At 45.5% G+C, this 16,190-nt stretch overlaps 1 long non-coding RNA gene across 1 annotated transcript; it reads left to right on the top strand.

The window, feature by feature from the left end:
* The first annotated feature begins 5,452 nt into the window (after positions 1-5,452).
* LOC119803719 lies at positions 5,453-15,402 on the top strand. Its single transcript, XR_005283696.1, has 2 exons — positions 5,453-5,562; positions 14,716-15,402. It is a non-coding gene; the product is annotated as an uncharacterized LOC119803719 (long non-coding RNA).
* Positions 15,403-16,190: the final 788 nt, after the last annotated feature.

Consider the following 16,190-nt stretch of genomic DNA (forward strand, 5'->3'; position numbering starts at 1 on the left):
CCCGCGCCCTCACCGTAAACTGACATTTGTTTTTAGCTCAGCCGTTCCCGTTCTTGTTGAATGAATGTCTCACCTTCATGTCCTTTTGTACGTATCTTACATACCGTTGTGTGCAAGATGCCTGTGGGAGAAATTACGGGATGGAATAGCACATGCAATCTCTCCCTACACACACACACACACACACACACACACACACGCACACACACACACACATACAGACACACACACGTGCACATGCGTGCACACACACACGTTTGTGTGTATATATACATACTGTTAATGACTTTCCAAAAAAATTTTGGCAGTTAAACTTTTCTTAGTTATGCCTGAGCATCTTTTTTTTTTTTTAAAAAAAAATTGTACATAATTATGCATAGAACAGGCTGGGGTGCAGGTGGAAGCTGGTTCTTTTGAATGTGTGGTTTCGTGTGTCTTCTCACACATGCCTGTTTATTCTCAATATGATGCCTATACCTTCACATGTACCTGTGTGTGTGTGTATAGATGTTTTCAAACACATGCCACTTAATATTTTTATGTAGTTTCCCTGACTTCTGCTGGTTCCAGGCCTCTGTTTGCTATTTGATCCTGCAGCCTAAAGAGCCAGAAGTTTGTGGGTAAGAAACTAGAGATGTTCTAGTATAGATTTCAGTATAAAATAAGTTATATTTCAGTATAGTATAAGTTAATGGTGGATCCCCAAACCTCCTGCGCAAGCACTTTGACCCTTTACAAACACCAGACCCACTTTTGGCAAAGCAAAGCGCTGTGTTTTCCCGTGGCGATATCTCGCACTGCTCATGGCTAATGGCCTTTAGATAAATTTGCTTGCGTGGTTACACTCTCATGATTCCACACATCTACACACGTACCCTGAACACACACTCTTACTATTTTAAGTAGCTAGGGGAAGGCGGCGGCGAGCCCCGTGTTTATCAGAGTAGATAAGAAAGAGCGAACCTACCCCCACCCTCAGTTTCCTTCGCTTAGCCGTTCTGTGTGGCTTCTTGGTAACAAAGCTCCAGTTGCACATGAATCAAAACTAAAATTTGAGAATCGTTCCTGGAGGTTATGCCGTTCCATCCACGCATCTCACAAAAGCTAAGACTTAGGCAGGGCATTTTCTCTTCACCCTGACTTTTTTTTTTAAACTTGAATACTATTTATAGTCACGGCGGGGGGCAGGATGGAACCATTGAATAGTTTAATGTGCAATGTTCTGTTCGGCAATGATCCTTCCTCATCCTGGGACAACATGTTTCATGCTTGTTCATGAGTAAAGGACATTGCTGTTTTATGGGGTTTCCCTCCGGCGACCTTTTCAGAGTCCAAGGCAGAGTTGTCTCCCTACCTCCCCTCACCGCTCCACAGATGTGGACCTGACTCAGGGCCAGAAGCTTTTAAGGAACCGAGTTCCATGTGCAGACTTCCTAGCAGGAGACAAGCTTCTAGTTCCCAGGACCGGCGTTCCTTGGCTGTGGCAGGTGTGGGAGAAGAGGGCTCGCCCAAGGGTGAAGATTTACTGTATGAGGTGCACCCACTGTCTCGTTCTTTTTGCACTGGAGAAAATGTGTTTGCTTCTCCTCTTCTTCGGAACACCTAAGAATGGCAGAGGGTGTTCCGGCAGCCTGCGTAGGAACTGTCCACTTGAAGCTTTTTGCCGAATGTGCTCTCCCCACCCACCCCGAAACGACCCGTTGATTTAAGGGAAGAGAAGATTCTGTGAATGCCTGTACTCTATTTCATATCTTGCTTCTGTGTTCCCATGAACTTTGTTTAAACGGCCTTGCCAGGAGGACTTTCCAGGGGTGGGGCTCTTTGCCTGAGCCCAGACAAGTCGTTTAATGCCCTGCATGTTTTGAGGGAGGAGGTGATGGCAGACAGGGCCTTTTTTTTCTCCTTGCTTCAAGAAGGGAGTGTGTCTAAGTGCCCTTTTTTTTTTTCCTACACACACAGCTGGTAGCTCCCTGCTGACTGCTGTTTGTTTTAAAGTCACGTGGTAAAGGAAGTTTCTGCCAATGTTTACCCATTACGCATTCAAATATGACATCCTGACACCCATTCACCGAGCACTGCCGCGGGTTGCTATCCATGTCTCCTGCCAGAAAACGGGAAGTTTATTCCCAGAATGAAAGTTGCTTTCTTTGCGTGTGCAGAAGGCTTGCTATTCATCAGGCGTGATTTGAAACGGCTCTTTTTTTTAATAGTCAAGTTATTTAGTTATTTTAGTTTATTGAAGATGATGGCTTGTCTGATCACGTATAAAATATTGCTTCACCAGGACAAAGTACAAGGAAGGAAAGTTCAGTTATCCATTATATCAGCGCTGTAGTTAAAAGCTTCGTCTCCTCAGTGGGCCCCCTCCTTGTGACAGGACAACTCGCCTGGCCTCATTTTATGTGGACAAAGCCACATGGCTGGCTTTGGATGAGGAACTGAGAAAGCCACCTTCTATTAGATGGCATAGAAGCAGGGAGGTGGGTGACTTGACTGACCAGGCTCCAGATGCCACCCGCCTACTTCTGGGGGATTCTGAAGCAAATGTCACGAAGTTGTTGGGGTACAGCAACCACTCATATGGAATTTTATTTATTATTATTATTATTATTATTATTATTATTAGTTTAGCACACAGAGTAATGGGGTTTCATTAGGACGTTTCTTACATCTAAGTCATTAGACGTTGTTCTCAGCCCCTCTCGCTCACTGTGCAGAATTCAAGCTTCCTTACTGGGAGCCTTGAGAGTTGAAGACCATTGGTTGCTGTAATAAAACTGTTAGAAATAATCCTTAAGAAGAGCCTCTCCGACTGCGCAAAGTAACTCCAATTAAACCAGATTAGACCAAATCAAAAATGCTAGCGTTTAATAAATGCAGCGCTCTTGGGTGGCTGGGAGAATGGTGGGGGGGAAGACAGAGGGGAAGAGCACAAGCAAAACCTGCAAAACCCGAAACCACGTGTTCGTTTTTTTCTAGCGAGAGCCTAAATAGCCTGTGGGAGTGGTCCTGACCCTCCCTGGGGAGGGGTCAACGTTTGGCAGGCTTTCCAGGGGGTGGAGTCTGGCCCAAGCCAACTTCCAGTGGGAGGGGCCTGAGATGGAGCTTTCAGCTCCATTGGTGCTCCATTGGCGCTCCATTGGCCGGCACCCCAAGGATGACTTCCAGGGCCTGGGGTGACCCCACCAGCTTAATATTACAAAAATGATGCTCATTTTGACCTCTATGGATTGTACACGGCAAAGATGAAAAAACCAGGTTAGGATGGTCATTCTGTCAATCAGTAGTGTCATGGACTTGGTCTTTTCCTTGTTTCCCTTCTTGCCTCCTTCTCTCTCACCCTCCTTTCCTTCATTCCTTTGGGATAGTCTTACTATGTAGTCGTATAGTACCTGGCTGGCTTTGAACTCACCATCAGCTCTAGCTGACCTCCAACTTGCAGCAAGCCTGTTTAGTCTGGGGTTGCAGGATGTACCATCATGTCCAGCTCTGTGCAGTTCTAAAGCCCCAGTGAACCTTACAACATGAATTTGCTTCCTCCTATGGGAGCGAGTGTAATCTAACCACTGGGTAAAGGTTCTATGATAACAATTAGAGTAGTCACCAATCTGATTACAGGGGAGGGCCAGTTCAGACACTCTCTCCTCTATTGCTAGGAGTCTTAGCTGGGGTCATCCTTGGGAATTCCCGGGAGTGTCCCTCGCAAAAGATTTCTCTCTAACCCTATCATGGCTCCCTATATCAAGATATCTCTTTCCTTGCTCTTCCCCTCTGTCCTTCCCCCAACGCAATCATGGGAGCAGATGCAGAGTCCACAGCTTACCACTGGGCCAAGCTCCTGGAGTCCAGTTGAAGAGAGGGAAGAGCGATAATATGAGCAAATAGGTCAAGATCCTGATGGGGAAATTCACAGACAGCTGACCCTTGCTAGTGGGAGCGCACTGACTCTGGACCGACAGCAGGGGAACCTGCATAGGCCAAAACTAAGCCCTCTGCATGTGGGTGACAATTGTGTGGCTTGGGCAGTTTGTGGGGCCACTGGCAGTGGGACTAGGATTTATCCCTGGTGTATGAGCTGGCTTTTTGGAGCCCATTCCCTATGGGCTTGCTTAGCCTAGATTCAGAAGGGGAGGGAGGCTTGGTCCTGCCTCAACTTGGTATGCCAGACTTTGTTGAAGTCTTACTCTTTCTGAGGAGTGGATTGGGGAAGGGGAACTGTGGTTGGTATGTAAAATGGAAAAAAAAAAAAACTTTTAAATTAAAAAATCATATCATAACTACTATGGTTTAAATATGAAGTGTTTCCCACCAGCACATGTGTTTAGAGACATGGTCCCCAGCTGGTGGCTCTGCTCTGGAAGGATTCAGAACCATTAGGGGGTGAGCCTTGCTAGCGAAAATGAGTCGCTGGAAACAGGCCTTGAAGTTTGGTAGTGGGGGTTCATTGCCTGTTCAGAGCTTCCTGGCTGTAGATGCAATGTGGTAAGCAGCTCCATACCTCTGCTTTCATGACTTCTTGGCCATTATAGACTCTATCCCACCCACCACCCTTTTGTTTGAGGTAGGGTTTCTCTGTTTCTGTTTCTCTGAATAACAGCTCTGGCTGCCCTGGGACTCTCTTTGTAGACCAGGCTGGCCTCGAACTCACAGAGATCCACCTGCCTCTGCCTCCTAACTGCTGGGATTAAAGGTGTGTGCCAATACCGTCCAGCGATTCTTAAATGTAAGGTAAAATGAACCCTTCCCCTTAAGTTGCCTCTTGTCAGACTTATTTGGTCCCAAGAATGGCTAAAGTAACCAACGCTTACCATCTTCCAGATTGTGGAGGGTAAGGATGATGGCACTTACGTCACGCTAGGAAGGACCTTGCCCCCTATCTAAAGGCAAGACACTTTCGAAGGTGGGGTTCCTTCTATTAGTGCAGGCAGAGAACTTAACTTCTACTTTCTAACAAGTGCCCTCAGGTGTGTGGTTGTCAAGTTCCATAAGCAGCCAAGCACAGCTGACTGCATTGAGAAAGTCGCTTTTGACCGTGGAGCCATCTTTTACAAGCTGTGGGCTTCGAGATGGTCTCACACGGAGTGGTGTCTCAAGAATAGACACCTCCCTCGGCCACGCCCACTAGCCCGGTTATCTTCTTAGAGTCATGAGTGCCCTTCATTTTCACATTCGGAGAGAATGTAACGAAATTATGGAATATGCTGTCATTGGTTTTACGAGGAAGAATTAGTTACAAAAGAGCATTTGGCTTTAGAGTTCAATAAACCAGCACCGAGTAGTCGCTCGGTAAATATGCTCTTGAATGGATAAAAGAAAACCAGTTGAAATCTTACCAATCTCTCTCACTATGAGCTATCGTGCAGATGTAATTCTTTCAATGTCAGTTTTCTCCTTTATAATAAAACAATTTTTTTTTTTACCTTTTTTTTTTTTTTTTTTTTTTTTTTTTTTAGTTTTTTGTGGTGTTGGGGATGGAACCCAGGGGCTTCTGGATTCTTGGCAAGTGCTTCACCACTGGCTTCCGTCCCGGCCCTCAGAAGACTTCCATTGAAGAATGGAATGGTGAGTTTAGGAAATAGATTTCCTATACTTAGTAAGGGTGAAATAAGTGTGACCCTTTAGGTTATCAGCTATGTTATATCCTGGAATAGTTGGCTAGCATTTAGAAAGAAAAAAAAAATAGTAGGCTTCAGACCTCATTTGAAGGGTTCCTTAATGAGATCTCTGGATTTCTTCTGAAAAAAAAAAATCAATAGCATTTTGATAAGCCAACACTTTTTCTGCCGCTGAAGCAATTCTATATGAGCGCAGGGAGGGCAGCGTTTAAAATGCTTTTGATACACCGAAGCTTCTGGGTCTCTGCTCTGGAAAATATTTCTTGACTGTGGCAACGGTTACCCCACCTCCCAAAGTCTGGTCTCTAGGTGAGTTTTCCGTCTCTTCTCAGCGGCCTTTATCTCTCTGAGCCGTGCTCTTGTTGGCCTTTTTCGTACGCTTGAAGAGTTGTTGGCAGGTGTGTCTCTGCAACCAACTCAGCCATTTATACGACAGGTGAGCCACTTTTCAGTGATTTGCCAAGACACACGGCTTTGGCCAAAGGCCTGCTGTGTCCCGGATGCATTTCCCGTGATTTAACACTGCCTTTAACAAAACTCACAGGCGCCCTCTGAGATAAGTGGTTTCATATATTTGTGTTTATGGCGCTGATTTTCAAGTGAGAACATTAAGGGGCAAGAAAGTTTAGGAATCTGCCCCGAGGTCGCACAAGCCATGAGAGACACCTCTGAGAACTGAATGCAGGTTTGTCCTTTATGCCAGGCACCCTACAGTATTGTTTCTATTTACCGCAGTGGTGTCAATGGAAAGAGGCGATTTTCTGTTTTGCTAATGTGGTAGTTTGAATGAGAATGGCCCCCAGTTGGTGGAACTCTTTGGGAAGGACTAGGAGATCTGACCTTGTTAGAGGAGGTGCCTCATGGGAGACAGGTGTTGAGGCTTCAAAAGCTTTCCCCATCCCCGATCCCCCTCTGCCCCATCTCCTGCTTGTAGTTTGAAATGTGAGCTCCTAGCTGTTCCCGCCACCATGCCATTACTCTGCCATCACAGACTCTAACCCCCTGGAACTGCGAGGCCAGTGTACTGTCCTTTGTAAGTAGCCTCAGTCATGGTGTTTTATCCCAGCAGCAGGAAAATGAGCAGGACAGCTAACAAAGCACGTGAGCCTCGGAGGTCGCTAGTCACGTAGCCGAGAGCGCAGAGTCAGCTAATGTTGCATGGGAACTTCGTCGTCCCCTGTTCCCTAGGCCGTCTTCAGTGTCCACCAGATTATCGGATTCCTTTGCGGAACCCTGCAGGGAGTTCGTGAATGGTTGGGGAACGGCGTGCAAGGGAACCAGGAGGAACACGTGGTTCTGGAATAAAACAAACCTGCGGTTGAAAGGAAGCACAGTGGGAAGACTGTTTCTTTCTGGACCAGCTGCCATCTTCTCTAGGCTTGAGCGCACCGCACAGGAGGAAACAGATGCTCTTGTTCCTCGGCACTGTCTGCCTAGGACCCCAGACCTGGGTGGCAGAAAGCAGGTGTGAAGGAACGCGTTCTACTGAAGTGAACTACGTCGGCTCCTTTGCGGAAGGGTTTTATTTTTAAATGAGAGCACTTAGTTGTGCCTGCAGTTTCAGAGGCTCAGAGTCTATGACAGTACAGCAAAAAGTATAACAATAGGAACAGCTGAGAGCTCCCATCTTGATCTGTAGCAGGGGACAGAGAACACACTCGGAATGGCTCCAGTATTTTGAAACCCCAAAGCCATGTTCATTCAAAACAGCACATTCCTTGCCCTGGCCCCCAGAGGCTCATGGCCGTTATCATGGTGCAAAATGCATTGAGTCCAAGTTCAAAAGTCCCCATAGGCTTGCAGTTTCAATACTGTTTAAACGTGCAAAGTTCAATGTCTCTCTGAAACTTGAGGCAATCTCTTAATTGTAAACCCTTATTAAAAAAATCAGATTACATATGTCTAACACACAATGGGACAGATTATGCATTACCGTTCCAAAAGGTTGGAACAATGAGGAAATCGTGGGCCAAAGCAAGGTTGAAGTACAGTGGGGAAAATTCCTCATCTTGTACTTGCAACTCTGATGTCAGAGGACATAGATGGTTCCATCCTGCTGGCTTAGCTGACTGCAACTGACTTCTTTCTCTTGGCTCGGCTTCTTGCATGGAGCTCTCCTCGACAGATATCCCATGGCTCTGGTATCTCCACTATCTTGAGATCTCCATCATAGCCAAAGCTTTACTTTTACAGCTTCCCACAATGACCTCTTAAAGGCTCCAGCATGGTTGCTCCTGCCACAGGCCTGGTCTCAGCAGCTCTTAAGTGTAGAGGAAGATTCTGCAACCCCTTTACCCAGGACTCCTTCGCGATTCTAAAGGCAGAACCATGTGGTCCACTCTACTAAGCTCAGCCTCTAATTTGGGGTGAGTGCCAGGGTGGATTTTTGCAGAAACATAAAGGAGATGGGAGGGGATGCAAATAATGAATATTAAGAAATAGGGTAGTCGAGTCAGAGAGTACATGATGTGGCTGGAGAAAAGATGTATCTCTGCCAGTGACTTGGGACTAGCATGGATGGGACCTCTGAACTGAACATAGATCAGTTGTCTAGTACCACAGAGTGTTCAAAGTAAAGCTAATTTGACAACCAGGGAATGAAGAGATCAGAAAGCATCTTCTGTGTAAGTCAATTGTATCATCCATCCGGCTGGTTGTTGTAAGGATCGAATGAGCTCGTCTAAGCTAAAGGCCAGGCAGACTGAGTGCCGGCTGGGCCCAGAGTAGGTACTTCATACCTTGGTCATTTCCAATACGAAATTATCACTTAGCATTTGATGACACTGTGGTGAGCGACGATAGCAGAAGCCACAGTGTGGAGGCATCAGCCACGGACCAGGAGGACGGCAGAGGCCGACATTTGAGATGGGGTGGGAGGAAAGCAGTGGCTAGGCCATTCCAGAAGAGCCTGGAATGAAGTGTCTTTGTGTCCTCCAATTGCTCCTTGTGACTCTGAAATAAACTTGGGGACCTTATCGCTATGTGAAGTGTGTGCTCTGTGTAACAGGTGCAACAATAAGAGCCTGATTCCTAACCAGATCCTGGGGCTTCCTCACTCCCCACACCACCACCACCCCCCCCCCCCCCCCCCCCCCCCCCGCGCCAAGGTAGGCTGTCTGTCTACTGTATCCAGATGCTCTCCTGGGGCTGAGAAAGCAGGAGGGACAGCCAGGTCCTGGTTTTTATCCAGATGTGTCTAAGTCGACGAACTCTACCACCAACACGAGCAGTCTGGGATTGTAAGACTAAGCTTCCCCTTTTCCCCCTGCCTCCAGCAGGCCATATAAGGAGAAGCGGCAAGGTTGTGGAACTTAGCTTCACAACACATGCTCTCTGCCTGGCTGAGTACTGCGTTAGAGATTTTACAATTCCACGATGCCAGGACTTAGCTTCAGCACGAGGTGGATGGTGACAGAGTACAGAAGTCTTGTGGGAATTCTAGGGAATTCAGCAGTCGCAATGTGGAGGATGGGAGACACCAGCTTTGTTTTTTTTGTTTTTTGTTTTGTTTTGTTTTAATCCAGCCAAAGATTTAAAACAAAACGAGTAGTGGAATCATCAAATGGACATCCGAGCTTTCTTTAAATTCATTTTATAATAATCTCTTGACATAATACTTACTTTCCTTCTCACTTGTATACATATATGGTCATATCTATCTATCTATCTATCTATCTATCTATCTATCTATCTATCTATCATCTATCTATCTATCTATCTATCTATCTATCTATCATCTATCTATCTATCTATCTATCATCTATCTCTATCATCTATTTATCTATCTATCTATCTATCTATCTATCTATCTATCTATCTATGAATGGTTGTATTTTGGAGCCATATAGTGAAGATACTGTTACATTTTGTTTTTGAACTAAACTATTCTGTAATTTCATCACTTAATACAACACAGCACATCTCTTATGGACAAAGGTTCTCTTTTACACAGATATAGGCTCATTATCATTATGAAAAATGAAAACAATGAAATTGGTTGGATTTTGGAAGAAAGGTGGGTTTTGGATTTTGATGACCTGCGGAAATGCCTCATAGGTAGGCAGAGGACCCAGGGTGGGTCTAAGTACAGCTGTAGTGGCCAGTGTTATTCCTCACAGTGGGCCCAAGTTGCAGAAGGGATTTGCTAAAGGCCACATAGGAAGTTTGGAAAGAGCTGGGACCAGAAACCGCATTTCCTGATTCCCAGAGCTTCGCTCCCTGTGGCCCTCCTTTTCTGGGCACTGCGCTAAATTTAGAATATGACCCTGGGGGTTTTACCCGGGGGGGGGGGGGGAACCTTGAACTCAATCCCAGAGTAAAGAGCTGGTTGAACAGCACCTTTCTGTGAGCTTCCGAAGTGTTCCAAGTCTGAGTCCTGCCAGTTCCCCTGTGAGATCAGGTGAGGAGTAGCAGGCTGTGGAAAAACCCAGGGCTAACATTCCAGGTCCCTGGGTGGGAGCAGTTCTCTAAGGTGAGCTGGCTTCCACTCTCTTACTGTGGCCCTGGTACCTGGCACCTCCACTTCCCGTGCTGTGCTTCTTGAAGCAGGAGAGGAAGAGTCAAGGGATGGGGTGAGGGTGGCTATGAAGCAGGATCACTGTGTGCTGGCCGGGCTGGGGCTCTCACTGTGACTTTAGGTTATAGTTCTTAACCTCTGATGGCTTTGCTCCAGGATCTACTGGAGACTCTCAGTTGTCACAGGGAGTGTGCTGCTAGTGACATCCTGGTTGACATAGGACAGTTCCCTCCATCAAAGATTACTCAGTCTCCTTGACGAGAGGTGGATAGCGACGAGGTCAGGATACTCTTTCTTTGTTGTTGTTGTATTTCAAATCATTCATAGTTTTCTTTTGATATTTTTTGTTCTTTTAAAAGCTTATACATTTTATTATATATATCTTTGTGTACGTTTGTGTGTGTATGATGTGTGTGTGTGTGTGTGTGTGTGTGTGTGTGTCGGGGGGGCTGTGTGTTTGAAGGTCAGAGGACTTCAGGAGTTCTCCCTTTCAGCTCCAGGAGGCATGGTCTCTCTTGTCTCTGCTGTAATGCACACTCCAGGTGAGCTGGCTCTCAAACTTTCAGGCCACTCTTCTGTCCCTGGCTCCTGGCTCCTGAGTGCTAGGATGAATGACAGATGCCTACCACCTCATCTAGGTTTTTTTTTTTTTTTTTTCGTCACATGGTTTCCAGGGTTTGAGCTCAGGTCCTTAGGCTTGTGAGCTCCGTACTTGTATCCACTAAGTCATGTCAATAGCCTCCCTGCCACCCCGACTTTTTTGTTCTGTGCATTTGACACAGGATCTCAGTATGTATATCAGGCTGGCTTAGAACTTAAAATCCTTCTGCCTCAGCCAACTATCATGCCTGGCTTCATCTTCTCACGTTGAAATGGGGGGCGTTTTGGCTAGCTTAGTGGTATTTGATCTTTAGAGTGCCTAAGTGTGGACACCTGGTCTCATCTTTATGCCTTCTGAAGTCAGCACACAGAGTCCGTACCTCGAGAGATCCTGCTTTGGGTGACATCAAGGTTCCTCCTGGGGACTGAAGAGATGACAGAGCAGTGAAGAGCATCTACTGCTCTTGCAAAGGTCCTGACTGGAAGTCCCAGCGTCCATGTCATGTGGCCTACTGTAGCCCTAAGTCCAGCTCAAGAGAGACACAGGCATATACAGCACATATATACAATTGAAGAATAAAAATTTCCTCCTTAGTCCTGCCATTCTCCAAATTCCGACAATGATGATGCATTAAAAAAAAAAAAAGGACTTTGGTTCCTTCCTGCCTAAACACAGATGAATGCGAAAATAAGAAATGATGGTTTCCCCTGAGAAATCCCTATATACATATATACCTGGGTACGAGTGGGACTTAGTGATGTGTATGTATGGTGGTGTGATTTGAGTGTGAATATCCCCCATGGGCTCATGGCACACAGCGTAGCGGTGTGTACCGTGGTGTGATTGGTGTGTACGGTGGTGTGATTGGTGTGTACGGTGGTGTGATTTGAGTGTGAAATATCCTCCGTGGGCTCATGTGCTTGAGCACTTTCCCTCTAGCTGGTGACACTACTTGGGACAACCGTAGAACCTCTGGGCCTTGCTGGAGAAGTAGGCACTAGGAGAAGACCTTGAAGTTGTAAAACTCAACCCTACTTTCTGTCTGTGTTCTGCTTCCTGCTCTCCACCAGGCCTTCCCTGGGGCTATTGCCATATCTTCTCAGCCATGATAGACAATCAAGAATTGAAAGCCAAATGAACCCTTTCTCCCTTAAGTTGTTTCGGTCAGGCATTTTTGTCTCAGCTCTTTCTCGCCTTCCTTTGGAGCCTGGGGTAGAGAGTGCTACGGAGAGAGAGACGCTCTACTCGTTTCGGAACGCCTGTTGTGGCAGCACACCAGGATGCAGTGGACACTCCTGAACATTCCAGTGCTTATTTTCCAAACATCTTCTCAGAGCTACCTTGTAGGATGGAACCATCATTTGGCATGGGTTCGCTTACGGAGTGCCGTCGTCCAAAGGGTGTAGGCATATTGGTTTGTTTGCTTGGTTTGGAAGGGGAAAGAAGCAATCCTTTTGAATCATGCGTTATTTTGGGAGAAAGGCAGGCTGGACGGGTTGCTTTGGCCAGCAAAAGCATGACTCCCAAGTGTACTCTTGCTCCTAATCGCTGAGCATCTTCTGTGAGTCAGGAGGATGTTCTATGATGTCAGTGACAACTCAAAGAGCCCCTCAAGGAAGAAGGTATTGTTCAGCTGAGGAGACTGAGCTTACGCTTTGCTCAGCAATGCTTAGTAACTTGTCTAGCTAGTATCACAGTGTTTGCAAGGGGCAGCGTCTCCTTGCGAACCCGGTGTCTACTTTGAAGCAGACTGTTTCCAAAGCTTATTATCTGTCATTACTTAATTACTCCCATGAAGGTAAAGCCTACTTTGGAAGAACAGAGTCTAGGAAAATAAAACCATCAGAAATAACTTCTCACATTGCCTGTCCCTTAATACCTGTGCATATGTGCAACCAAGTTTGATTGTGGCTTGGAGTTTATGTATATGCACTGGAGTTTATGTATAACTGGAAGTTAGATGCCTTCCGTAGTTAATCACCCTTTAGGTGTCCAAACTTCTTCCTCACTGTCTATATTTTCTAAGAAAGGATTTAGGAACCTTTATATAGATGCATTTATTGTCCTAAGGTCTTACATCAGACCTACTGAATTAGAACCTTTGGGTGTAAAACTTAAGAGCTTTTGTTTGCTATAGCCTCTCCAAAATTTACGACAGCATCACCATTATCCTTTGGGATGGTTGAGCTGTTTTCTCTAGAAGATCGACTTCCCTTTCAGGGGAAACCTCTTATCCGGAGGCAGCAGCCCTGTGTGTCCTTGCCTCTGCCAACACACTAGTGTGGGCAACTGGCAGAACATGGTTTGTGTGAAGGAAAACGGTGGCAGGTGTGGAAGGGTGTGAGGATAAGTTTGAAAGACATACGTCCATCTTGTATAAAGTGTGTTCACAGCAGAGTCCGGGTGTGTCCTTTAGTGGGGGAATCCTGAGTCATCTCTCTGGATCTCTGATACCAAGTATCGGGGCAGGGGGGTGGGAGGAGGGGAAGGCTGGAGTTTAGAGAAGTTAAGTATGAAAAAAGATTAGCAGAGCTGAAGGTGAAGCGTTGCTTTTTTGCTTTTTGCCTCTCCCCCTTTCTTCCTCTTTTCTTCCCTCCTCCCTGAGGTTTGACTTATTATTTGTTTGTTTGTTTGTTTATGTTGAGGCAGGGTCTGCTTTTATACCCCATGCTGACCTAGAACTCACGCTGTTCCCAAGGTAACTTTTAACTCATCCCAAGCCCCTGACCCCAGCCTTCCAAGTGCCGAGATTATGAGTGTGAAGCCCCACACCTGACTGGATATCTTTTCTTTTGGTAACATAGATTTATAATAAATAAATTAATATGTTTTAAAGGAATTTATCATTAAGTTATAAATTTGCCTATAGTTTAATCGATGTAATTTTTTGTTTGTTTGTTTTTTCGAGACAGAGTTTCCCTGTAGTTTCTAGAGCCTGTCCTGGAACTAGCTCTTGTAGACCAGGCTGGCCTCGAACTCAGAGATCCGCCTGCCTCTGCCTCCCGAGTGCTGGGATTAAAGGCGTGCACCACCACCGCCTGGCTAATCGATGTAATTTTAAAGCAAATGGAAATCATGGCCCTTGGTATAGCTGGCCGCTAACAGGACAGTCAGCATTCTCTGTGCTTCCTCCTTCACTGGATTGCTTGCTCTCTGAAAAATCATTCTCTGCTCACATTTGTTCTTGAGCTAATTCAGTAAGCGTCTGATCTTTGATTTTGTTTTCTTTCAGCCTTTAGAATTTTTTGTGTGTAAAATAATTGATTTTTTTGTAAACAATATGTCAGGTTGGTTCCTCTCTAGGTCACTGGCTGGCTGAACAGTTCTGCTTCAGCACTGCCCCCCCCCCACCCATCTTGGTTTATGGGTGCAAACCATCCTACCACATTTATTATTATTATTATATACACTGAGCAGAGAAGCACTTACAAACACGATAAGTGAATAACCACATGTATTCTCTCTTCTCTATAAACCAAGTCTTGCCTTGGTAGTTTCCCATTGGCTGGAAACTTGCAGAATCATTCCCCAAGCCATCCCTGTTTGTCTATGAAGGTAACACTATTGATCATATGTCAGAAGGCGATGCCGGCATGAAGCAGGGTGGCGCCGTGGAACAGTCCAGGGATGAGGAAAGATCAAGACATGGGTTCAACTCTGGCTTCATAGAACCAGATGCATTTCGGACAGATAACTTTTTATCCTGTGTTCGAACTCGGTCTTCATTTTCATTTCTCTACTTTTGAATGTAATACAGGACATGTTCAGTGTAGAAACACAGAAAATATAAATGCATAATGATTAGCCTTTTTTGGTTATAGGTAGCAATACCTAGTAAGAGCTAACTTAATCAAGAAGAAAATGTATTGAAAGAGTTTGAGGAAGCTTCTGGAATGAATAGGAAGACAGAGAACTAGCTTAAGCAGCACGGTGAGAAGAAGGGCAGCTCTAGAGATAACATGGGACTTGTGTGCTCTGTGCAGGTGCTACTGTGAGCTGGGAGAGACCTGCCGTTCTTGCATCTCACCTGAATGTGGTTAAAGACTCTTCTTCACTAACCAGATCCTCTGCAGATGTAGCAGGCTCCCTGGCTTCTACTGAATAAACAAGCAGAAGAACCTGGCTAAGGAAGCTGCAAGTGACACTCTTCCACTTCTCCAGTGAGGAAGTTCAGTGTTATCTTATCAAGATGTGAAAGAGGTGCCCAAGAGGAACCTGGGGGTCTGAGTGGAGAGCAAGAACAGATGCTGAGAAAGGAAAATGAGGACAGTTATTTAAACCACAGTCATGTCCCCACGCAGTCATAGCATTCGGTGTTTGTAATTTTCTTTCCAGTCTTTTATTTACATCATAACTGTGAAAACCAGATTAACATTTTACTATATATAGTTTTATGCCTGAATTCAAAAAAATTAACATATGCCAAGAGCATTTATCCATTAAACATACTGCTAAGTATTCTATTAACGACATAAAATCTCATCTTCTGGCCGTTCTATAACTATGTGGAACTGATCTGTAGAAGGGCATTGTGGCTGTTTTCAGCTCTACTATTATAACACAGGTGTAGGGGAACAATAAGGGCTTTTATATCTACAGTGTTGCTATTTAAAATTCAATTCCACCATCCTTTTAGACAAGCATTTGTACATAAAATGTCTAACCTCTGAGTCCCAGTACTCTTACTGTAAAATAGGGCTAACATGTGCCTTACAAATCCAGACATTGTATGGATTGGACTTGTCATGACTACAGCCATATTGAGTTATAATCACCATGACTGTTCCGGAGTAACCCCAGTGGGCTTTTCTTGCATAGAATTCCAGAAATTGATAAACAGGAACACTACTAGAGCATTGAGGAGCTTTGCACCCAGATCCTGGCTCCAGGAAAGTGGCTGATACTTTGATACTAGCTTAAGATCAACCAGGTACATTCTAGTTAGGAAGACATCATTTTCTTCCTGGATAATCTATAGGCCCCTCCTTCTGCCCCACATTGCAGGGATCCACTTGGTCTTGAGAAAGCCCACAACTGTACTGATACCAGCAAGTCCTTCCAACACACTGTCCTTGGTACAATTATTTGCCAACCTCCCCCAGGGAGCCTCTTTGAGGTCGATGTTTTGAAATGTTGGGGCCAGTTGTGTATTGGAGACATGCTGTTCTAGAGAAAGACACACTGAATTTAAGGCATTGGTGGGCTATCTAAGTCTTCACAGACTAGGGCAAGAGCGTCTTTGGAGGCAGCTTTGCAATCATCCGGGTTGAGAGGCTATTGCAGCGCCTAAGGGTGGGTGGGTTTCAGCAAGAGATGGGAGGAAGAGCAAGACAGTGGAGCAGGGACTCAAAGTGGCATTTAGCAAGTCAGGGAAATGGAAACCCAAAATTGACCAGGTAAAGAATAGATGGAATCAGATGTGGCGGCACATAAGCAATCTCAATGCAGAGGAAGCTTA

The sequence above is a fragment of the Arvicola amphibius genome, chromosome 17, assembly GCF_903992535.2.
Source record: "Arvicola amphibius chromosome 17, mArvAmp1.2, whole genome shotgun sequence".
NCBI classification, from domain to species: Eukaryota; Metazoa; Chordata; class Mammalia; order Rodentia; family Cricetidae; genus Arvicola; species Arvicola amphibius.